General features: G+C 40.7%; 1 non-coding gene across 1 annotated transcript; it reads left to right on the top strand.

Annotated features, from left to right (window-relative positions):
• Positions 1 to 9461: 9461 nt before the first annotated feature.
• Positions 9462 to 9568, top strand: LOC141688174 (small nucleolar RNA R71). Its single transcript, XR_012561635.1, has one exon. It is a non-coding gene; the product is annotated as a small nucleolar RNA R71 (small nucleolar RNA).
• Positions 9569 to 11021: the final 1453 nt, after the last annotated feature.

Genomic DNA, 11021 nt, shown 5'->3' on the forward strand with positions numbered 1-11021 from the left:
CCTAGTAGGTATTGGATTAAATAATAAAAATGAATTTTTATTATTTAATTAATAACTAAGTCATACTTAATTATTATGGGCAAAAACATTCCTTTTAATTCGAATTTATATTATCTCAATTAAGTCTTACTTAATTATAATAAAATTCAAATAATCATCAATTAATTTAAATCCATAATTTAAATTAACTATTCCATTAAGTGCTCTATTTGTGCGACCCTATAGGCTATTATTTAATTGGCAATAATTTTATTCTCTAATAAAATTATAAACAATGAGCGGTATCTAGTAATACATCATTGTTACCCAATTAAACAATAATTAAATCGTGATTAGTTAAAACCTTTCGTGAATAATGTTTTTTATGTAATATAATCCCTTTAACCATACATATTATAGATTAAACCCGAGGCATGTATTTAGTCATCCTCTTCAACATTTAATCCGGGTTTACTTGATTCATGAGTAGATTATCGAGACAAATCATTATTTGAGCATGGCCATGCTTTTATAATCTCACTCAATCAAGAGGCCAATAATATCTCTCCTAATTATAGGAGGGTTAAATCCTTTATCTATCATTCATATTTCTCATACGACTCATGATATACCCGATGTCCACTTTTATCATCACCCGATCAAAAGTAACTTTTAATGTAGTCAAAGTATATTAATCCTCGTATAGAAATATAATGATTTCAAGTCAAAGGATCGTTACACCATTATCACTGTGAGTCTTTCTTATGACTTTATTAAACATGAAGAATCTCACTGTGGGTCTGTCCAGTACCATGTACTCTCACATGTACCTATGTATTGACTTTAGTATCCCCATACTTATAACCAATGAGATGTGGTTATCTTGTCAAATAACATACTAGTCTATCTATGTATTATTATTGTCCTATATAATAATACTCGACTAGGGACCTTTAAGAATATGATATATTATATAATCTCAAGTTCAAGTCATGTACTTAAACTATACAATATGTATCATGATTCTAAGGACATTTACTATGCTAACAAAATATCGCAGTAATTAAGGTCATAATAAATACATTTATTGAATGATCAACTGACATAAAGATAAAAGAATAATGTATTGCCTCTAGGGCACCTACACTAACAATACAATCATCACACACTTAAGTATTAAACAATTAACTAAAGAATTCCATAGTAAATCCGTTGCAACCCCATGATCACGATTAGCCCATAATAGCACTTATCGTCATCATGGGTTCATATGAAATCATGATAAACAAATACAAGAAAATAATAACTAAACTAATTATATTAAATCAGAGTACGTCACAAGAGTAAATAGGTTCAAAGTAAGAAAACTAGCATCCAACGTTACAACGAAACAAGAATCACAAGAAAATACGCTTCCTCTTCGTTGTTGTGTGCTAAAACGGTCTTCTTCCTTATCTCCTTCGCTCCTTGCGTAATACCACAATCCTCTCTCGTGAAAACGTCTCCAAATCCACTTATATAATAGTCCCATAAAACTCAGATTACATAGAAGTGGAAGCCAAACAGAAATAGAAGTCCTAAAATAATTTATTATTTTTCCCGACCCTGCGCGGCCGCTCAGCATAGCTGAGCGGGCGCTCAGCTTTCTGCGCGGCCGCTCAGCATTGCTGAGCGGGCGCTCAGGACCCTTCTGAAAAATTCCTGAGTTTGCTCCGTTTCTTCTCCGTAATCTGCCCATTTCTTCCCTCTCGCAATGGTGAACACATGTCAAGGCTTATTCTTGATGATTACTCCTCCGAAATGCAACTAATACCCTGAAATGCATAAACACTAGAAAAACGCATCAAATACACAAAATACTTGATTTCAAGGCACCAATTTAAGCCATTTTAAGATGTTCTAAGTGGTATAAAATGCTACTTATCACACCCCAAACTTAAATCGATGCTTGTCCTCAAGCGTCACAGACTCAAAAACAAATAAAAACATGCATGAATGCAATCTATATGAAAATGCAGCGATCCCCCTTACTACGAATAAACCAACCAAATTGCAACAACTCAACAAATGCAGTTAGGCGACTAAAGATCAATAAACTCATGAAAATGAACATACAGCCAGAAACGTGGTGTATGCTTAACAGATATGCTTCGGAACTAGACCAATTATTATGACTCGACTATCCTCAAGGCAATCACATGATTATACAAAGAATAAAAATTCTAGGCACAAAGTGACATACAACACTACAAGAATTCAGGAGCTTATTACGGAATCATGCTTTTTATTCACAACACAAATGCTTATTTGACTGTGCGATGAGTGCGGTCCACAAAAGACTTGTACAATGGTATCCATGTAGCGAGCGTTAGGTTAGCGGATCCCAGACTCTAAAAGCCTTAGGTCACTAGGCACAAAGTCCCCTAAGAACTTAATAACTCGAATACCAAAGAGCCCACTCGTGATCAATTATGCATAAGCACCACAATTTTTTTTTCTTTTTTTTTTGGTTTTTTTTTTTTTTTAAAAAAAATTCTGAGCAAGTGCGTTTCGCTCCATCTTGCTCAACCCTAGACTACTCGCACACATGCGATCCGGCTACTAGCCATTTGACGCCTAGCCACAACTAGCAACAAATTCCATTTTTTACTCCAATTTTTTTCTTTTTCATGCCTTTATCACTAAGAGCCTATTATCGAATTCTAAATATAATAAATAAATTAACCTCGAAAATAATCAAATCATACAAACAATCTAACCCTTAAGCATTCTCTAAGACTTAGTAAAAATACAAGTGCTTCTAGCATGCATATCAATTTACACGACTCAATATCACCTTAATTCTATCACTACACTCGCATCAATATCACAATTCAGTCGATAAATCATCGCAAAAGGGATCATGGTATATGCATGAGCTACATGATATGATAAACAAATAAAGCTATATAAAAAAAACTATATGGCATAAATTATGCAACTATATGAACTAAACTATCATGAATATGCAGCTATATGACATACACACAGTATTCCTTAACTACCACCCCCAAACTTAAAATCTTCACTGTCCCCAGTGAAAGTAGTAGAAAGGAACACAGGGTATACCTACTCGGAGTCATCATCATCATCACCCTCAGTGGGTGGAGTATCAGGCGGTGGGTATGCAGAGTCCTCACCAAAAACTGGCCACTGGATATCAGCTCCAAGGCCCCGAAAAGCAGTACCTAACGCAAGGGTGAGCTCCTAAGCAAACCTGCTCTGCGTCTCGTACATTGCATCCATCCGTCGTGAAAGCCTCCTATACTGGGTATCAACCATCCCAGCACCCTCCTGAGCTCTCGAAGAACCAGCCTCATCACGCCTAGGCCTAGCCATAGTAGCACCTCGTGCTGGACGCTCTCCTGGAAGATGATAACCCAGCCCATGCTCCTCGGGCTCACCACCGGTCCACTCTTGCATCCCGTTCAGAGTCCCAGAATCAATCGGAGCTGCCGGCAACTGCAACTGCTCATGAGCCGACCAATTCACCCCTACTGCTCGGCACAGCTTCGTAACCGTGGATGCATAAGGGATGTTCATATGCTTAGCTCCCCTCAAAAACTTCAGAATTCCTTGGTAGATAAACTCACCAAGGTCCACATAGTACTCCTCATTAAGAATTCCCCACAACAATTGTGCTCTCTCAACTGTGACCTCGTGTGCATGCGAAGAAGGCAAAATATTAGCACAAATAAATGTATTCCATGCACGGGCATACCTGTTCATAGCGATCGCCGGGAAGTGACGATACTCATTAGTGCCGGTCTTGAAGGTCCAAACTGTGCCCGGCCTACAGAGAGTCGCACAAATCAAATCCAAGTCAAAATCCTCAGCAGTCTTCTCATTCCAGTTCTCCTCCTCGGGCTTCCTCTCTCGCTGCCCAATCACACGGGGAATAGCCGCAGGGTGATAATCAATCGTCAGCCCTCAGACCACAGGAAACCCATTCTTTTCGGCCTTCGCGTTCGCATAGAACTCGCGAACCACGCTCATCGGCACTGCTTCGGGCGACTCACAAAAAGCTATCCACCCCTTCTCTGCAATCATGGGTAGCAACTCACCATCCCTCCCCGATGGTAAAAACCCTCTCTCCTTCAGAATCGGCTTCCCCAAAAGCCTAGTGGACTCCTCCTCCGCAGCTCTGTCAGTCAACCGAGGCCTTGCAGCAGTATCCCTTGATGAATCAGCAGTAGGGACTGTGCTGCTACTATCGATAGTTCGTGCTCTCTTGGGTGCCTTTGCATCTCGAATAAAAGTGTTTAAGAACTGAGTTTTGGTGCTTGGGAGAGAGTTTAAGTGTAGGAAGTTTGTGGGAGATATGTAGGATATGTGTATGTATATATAGGGTGTGGAATAGGTTAAATTAGATTAGGGTTGGGGATTGAGGGGTAAAATCATGGGGTAGTAGGAACAAATCGTGGGTTTATGGGCTAAAGTTGGGTTTTATTATTTTTTTCTGATTTTTTTTTGGTTTTTTTTTTCTGAACAAAAAAAAATTCATTCAGCCGACCCCTGAGCGGTCGCTCAGCAAAGCTGAGCGGGCGCTCAGGGGGTCACTGGGAAAAAAAATTTCAGCCCCGTTTTTCTGATTTTTTTGTGTTTTTGGATAGGTTATTAACTTCTAAGGGTTCCTGTAACAACAAATCATGGGTTGCCTCCCACGCAGCGCTTCTTTTTCGTCATTAGCTTGACGTTGCATACCTTTCTCAAGTAGTCAACAAAATGGCACTAACCACTTCTCGGTTTGCCATATCCCCATAGTAGTGCTTCAAACGCTGACCGTTAACCTTGAATGCTTGGTCCGGATCATTCTCAAAAATTTCCACCGCTCCATGTGGAAACACAGTTTTGACAATAAAAGGTCCAGACCACCTCAGTTTCAACTTCCCAGGAAAAAGTCGGAGACGAGAGTTAAATAAGAGAACTTGTTGCCCCGGCACGAATAACTTAGGATGTAGCTTCCTATCGTGCCACCTCTTCACCTTTTCCTTGTACATTTTGTTATTCTCGTACGCTTGAAGTCGAAATTCATCAAGTTCATTAAGCTGAAGCATTCTTTTCTTACCAGCTGCATCTAAATCCAGGTTCAACTTTTTCAACGCCCAATAGGCCTTATGTTCAAGCTCCGCAGGTAAATGACATCCCTTACCGTACACCAACTGAAATGGGGACATACCAAGTGGAGTTTTGTATGCTGTTCTATAAGCCCCAACAGCTTCATCGAGCTTTAAAGACCAATCCTTCCTTGACGGACAAACAACCTTCTCTAGAATGCGCTTGATCTCTCTGTTAGACACTTCCGCTTGACCATTTGTTTGCGGATGATAGGCAGTAGCCACTCGATGATTCACATTATAACGCTGCATCATAGAAGTGAACTTACGGTTGCAGAAATGCGATCCTTCATCACTTATGATTACCCGAGGTGTTCCAAACCTTGTGAAAATCTGCTTATGAAGAAAATTTAGCACTGCCTTTGCATCATTTGTCGGTAAAGCTTTGACTTCTACCCATTTTGAGACATAATCGACTGCCAGCAAGATATACTGATTATTGCAGGACGAGACAAAAGGCCCCATGAAATCGATTCCCCAAACATCAAAGACCTCGACTTCAAGCATCACATTTAACGGCATCTCATCATTTCTTGTCAAATTTCCCACTCTTTGGCAATGATCACACCTTAAAACAAACTGATGAGCATCCTTAAACAAAGTAGGCCAGAAAAAACCTGCTTGCAGAATACGAGATGCCGTCTTCTCACCACCATAGTGTCCACCATAAACCGTGGAGTGGCAGTCTCGTAATATCCCCTCCGTCTCACAGAACGAGATACATCTCCTGATGATCTGGTCAGCTCCCTGTCTAAACAAATATGGTTCATCCCACATATACCACTTTACCTCATGCAGAAACTTCTTCTTTTGAGCGGAGGTCAAATTAGGAGGCATTATATTGCTGACGAGATAGTTTACAATATCTGCAAACCATGGTTCTTCCTCCTGAACTGCAAACAACTGCTCATCCGGAAAAGATTCATTGATTAATGTCCTATCTTGTGAAGTAGAATCAGGATTCTCCAACCTAGAGAGATGGTCAGCTACTTGATTCTCAGTACCTTTTCTATCCTTGATCTCTAACTCAAATTCCTGAAGTAAGAGCACCCAACGAATGAGTCTCGGCTTCGAATCCTTCTTGGAAACCAGATAGCGAATGGCCGCATGATCAGTGAATACTATTACTTTAGTACCAAGCAGATAAGATCGAAATTTCTCAAAACCAAAGACTATAGCCAAAAGCTCCTTCTCCGTAGTGGTGTAGTTCATTTGGGCCCCATTTAAGGTCTTACTCGCATAGTAGACCACATGAAAGAGATTATTCTTGTGCTGTCCCAGAACTGCACCTACCGTATAATCACTCGTATCACACATCATCTCAAACGGCTCTGTCCAATCTGGTGCTGTAATAACTGGTGCAGTGATCAAACTCTTCTTGAGAGTCTCGAATGCCGCCAAACATTCATCATCAAATTTGAAAGGCACATCTTTCTTAAGCAATTGCACAACGGCTTAGATATCTTTGAAAAGTCCTTGATGAATCGCCGATAAAAACCCGCATGACCAAGAAAACTACGGATTCCTTTCACAGAAATAGGTGGTGGAAGATTTTCAATGACTCCCACCTTGGCCTTGTCCACCTCTAGACCCTTGCTAGAGACCTTATGCCCAAGAATAATGCCTTCACGCACCATAAAATGACATTTCTCCCAATTGAGCACCAAATTAGTTTCCACGCACCTTTTGAGTACGGCGCGAAGATTATTCAAACATTCATCATACGAATGTCCAAAGACGGAGAAGTCGTCCATGAACACCTCGACATTATTTCCAATCATGTCAGAGAATATAGCCATCATACATCTCTGAAAAGTGGCCGGGGCGCCACATAACCCAAGCGAAACTCTGCGAAAAGCAAACGTGCCAAATGGACAAGTGAAGGTAGTCTTTTCCTGATCCTCTGGTGCAATACAAATCTGATTATACCCTGAATAGCCATCCAGAAGACAAAAATACTCGTGACCAGCCAACCTGTCAAGCATCTGATCAATGAACGGAAGAGGGAAGTGATCCTTCCTCGTGGCTTTGTTCAACTTTCGATAATCCATGCATACTCTCCATCCTGTAACTAGTCGAGTGGGGATGAGCTCATTCTTCTCATTTGCTACCACAGTGATACCTCCTTTCTTAGGTACACATTGTACGGGGCTCACCCACGAACTGTCAGAAATAGGATAAATGATGCTTGCATCTAGCCATTTCAGAATTTCTTTCTTCACCACCTCCTTCATGATAGGATTCAGTCTGCGCTGCTGTTCCACAGTCGGCTTACTACCTTCCTCTAGCATAATTTTATGCATACAATATGAAGGGCCGATCCCCTTGATGTATGCTATGGTCCATCCAATAGCCGATTTGAATTCCCTCAAAATCCTTAAGAGCTTGTCTTCCTCACTACCTGAAAGGTCAGATGCAATAATAACAGGTAAAGTAGATGCATCACCTAAAAAAGTATACCTCAAGTGTTCAGGTAATGGCTTGAGCTCCAAGGTAGGTGCTTCCTCTATTGATGGTTTAAGATTTCCTTCAGCATTCTTGAGGTCAGAAGTACCAAGAGATTCAAACGGCATGTCCAGCTTTCGCTTCCAGGGAGAAGCATTCAGATATTGTAATTGCTCGTTGCCATCTTCATCATCGCTGTCAAAATCCCCCACTAAGGCCTTTTCCAATGCATTAGTCATTAGCACGCGACCGAGTTCTGAAGTAACCGCAAAATCAATCACATCCACTTTTAAGCACTCCTCATCTTCTGTAGGGAATTTCATTGCCTTGAATACGTTGAAGGTCACATCCTGATCTTGTACCCGCATAGTAAGTTCACCTTTTTGCACATCTATCAAGGTATGGCCAGTAGCCAAGAAAGGTCTTCCCAAGATTATGGGAATCTTCTTATCTTCCTCAAAATCCAGAATAACAAAATCTGCAGGAAAGAAGAGCTTATCCACCTTGACTAGCACATCCTCCACTATGCCCCTTGGGTAAGTAATGGAACGATCAGCCAATTGTAGAGACATGTATGTGGGTTTTGGATCAGGCAAATCCAACTTTTTAAAGATCGACAACGGCATCAGATTGATGCTTGCTCCCAAATCACAAAGGCACTTGTCAAAAGTCAACTTGCCAATGGTGCAAGGAATGGTGAAGCTACCTGGATCTTTCAGTTTTGGCGGTAACTTTTGCTGCAGAACAGCGCTGCATTCTTCCGTGAGAGCAACGGTCTCAAGGTCATCCAGTTTCACCTTCCTTGAAAGAATACTCTTCATAAACTTCGCAAAACTAGGCATTTGCTCCAGAGCCTCAGCGAAAGGTATATTGATATGAAGTTTCTTGAACACCTCCAGAAACTTACCGAACTGTCTATCCAGCTTTTGTTGCTACAATCTCTTAGGAAAAGGTGGTGGAGGATAGAGCTGTTTCTCCCCTGTATTACCCTCAGGCAGAGTGTGTTCAACAGTAGTCTTCCTTGATTCCGCCGCTTTCTCCTTTTGCTTAGCTTCTTCATCTCTAATTTCAGCTTCTCCTTCTTTTGCCTTTTCAGCATCAACAACTTTTCCAAACCTTAAGGTAATAGCCTTGACTTGCTCTTTAGCTTCCTTCCTGCCTGTTACTTCCGTGTCACTGGGAAGAGTGCCAGGTTGACGATTGAGCACTGCATTGGCTAATTGACCGATTTGATTTTCCAAGGTCTTGATAGAAACCGCCTGACTCTTGCATAACAGCTTAAGTTCCTCAAAATCAGCACTAGTAGGTGCAACTGCACTTCCCTGTTGAGGATATGATTGCCTTTGAGCATACTGATGTGGTTGCTGGAATCCAGGTGGGTTAAACCGTTTACTCACACCTTGCTGATATGGTGGCTGAATAGCATTCTGATTATTCCCCCAACTGAAATTTGGATAATTTCTGTTATTAGGATGATAGGTAGCTGGCACAGGCTGCTGTTGTTGCTGATAATTATTCACATACTGAACAGATTCGTTGACAAGAGAACACTGATCCGTAGCATGAGAACCTGCACAAAGCTCACAAACCATAGCTATTTGATTAACTCCATATGTAGCCAGAGAATCAACCTTCATTGACAGCGCTTGAAGCTGTGCTATAATAGCGGTGGCTGCATCGACTTCCAGAATACCTGCTACCTTACCAGACATCATCCTCTGAGTTGGGTTTTGATGCTCATTTGCAGCCATAGTCTCGATAAGATTATAAGCCTCAGTATAGCTTTTAGCCCATAAGGCGCCTCCAGCTGCTGCATCGAGCATGGGCCGAGATTGGGCCCCCAAACCATTATAGAAACCAGTGATCACCATCCAATCAGGCATTCCATGATGTGGACACTTTCTCAACATTTCCTTGTAGCGTTCCCAAGTTTCGTACATAGATTCTGTAGGTTGCTGCGCAAACTGAGTAAGAGCACTCCTCATAGCAGCAGTCTTTGCCATCGGATAAAACTTCACCAGAAACTTTTGCGCAAGATCTTGCCACGTAGTGATGGACCCAGCTGGTTCAGAATGTAACCAGTCCTTAGCTTTGTCCCTTAGTGAGAATGGAAAAAGCCTCAGCTTGATAGCCTCATCAGTCATGCCATTATACTTAAAAGTGCCGCATATCTCGACAAAATTCCTTATGTGCATGTTGGGGTCTTCAGTCGCAGCTCCTCCAAAGGAAACAGAATTCTACACCATCTGAATAGTGCCCGGCTTGATTTCAAAGGTGTTAGCTTGAATAGCCGGATGAAGAATGCTTGACTGAATGTCATCAATTTTTGGTCGAGAAAAATCCATAAGAGCTGGATCAGCCTGAATAATACGATCACCCATGTTTACTGGTTCTTTCCGCTCAGTTCCTGAATCCGAATCTTCAAAATCTAACTTCTCCGGAATATCAAGAACTTCGTCTGTCTCCTCAGCTATGTCTAAAGTCCTCTTACGAGTATGAGCGCGAGTTTGCATAAACGCTCGCTAAAGTACCTGAAACACAACCGGAAACAATAAGTAACTACTACGTCCTAATCACTGAGTCCTAATGATGGTAAGTACATAAACTAAACAAATACGCCGAGTCCCCGGCAGCGGCGCCAAAAACTTGTTAGGGCGAAAACACGCGCTAATATTCACGCAAGTATACGCGTTCGCAAGTAATATAGAATACTTTCTAGTTCGTTCCCACAGAGACTCAGACTAATTTATTGTCTAATTAAACTCACACACCAATGTATGATCACTTCTCAATGTTAAGACACTAACACTTAGAATTGTTGACTAAACATTAACTACAATTAACTACTTAATTAATCACTTAATTAACACTTCAAATTAACAATATTAAAATACTCATGAGATCACAACTTCATTACTACTTCCTTCAATAGCTATTGTTATTACCTTTAGCATGTGACAGTGATGATATTAATCGAATAACACGAAACTGATAAAAACCAACTTTTATTGTACTAATACAATTCTACCAAACATCCACAATTAAGATAGAAGTTGAATAGTCATCAATTATGTTGAGTTCCTATATGTCTACAGAAATTGACAACACAACGATTTAAGCACAAGTTATTCCTTTTGATTACACAGGGCAAATAAAACTGTTAGAGTTACCCACTAATCATGCACGTCATACATGAACCTATGCTAGCATGGCAAGTTTTAAACCTCAAGATCCACCGTCGCTTCACAAGAGATTAACACCTTATCTTATATGTTCGCGACGCACATAAGACGAATACGCACAACCAATACTAGATATCATACAATCATCACACACTTAAGTATTAAACAATTAACTAAAGAATTCCATAGTAAATCCGTTGCAACCCCATGATCACGATTAGCCCATAATAACACTTATCATCATCATGGGTTCATATGA

Source organism: Apium graveolens, chromosome 9, assembly GCF_009905375.1.
Source record: "Apium graveolens cultivar Ventura chromosome 9, ASM990537v1, whole genome shotgun sequence".
Taxonomy (NCBI): Eukaryota; Viridiplantae; Streptophyta; class Magnoliopsida; order Apiales; family Apiaceae; genus Apium; species Apium graveolens.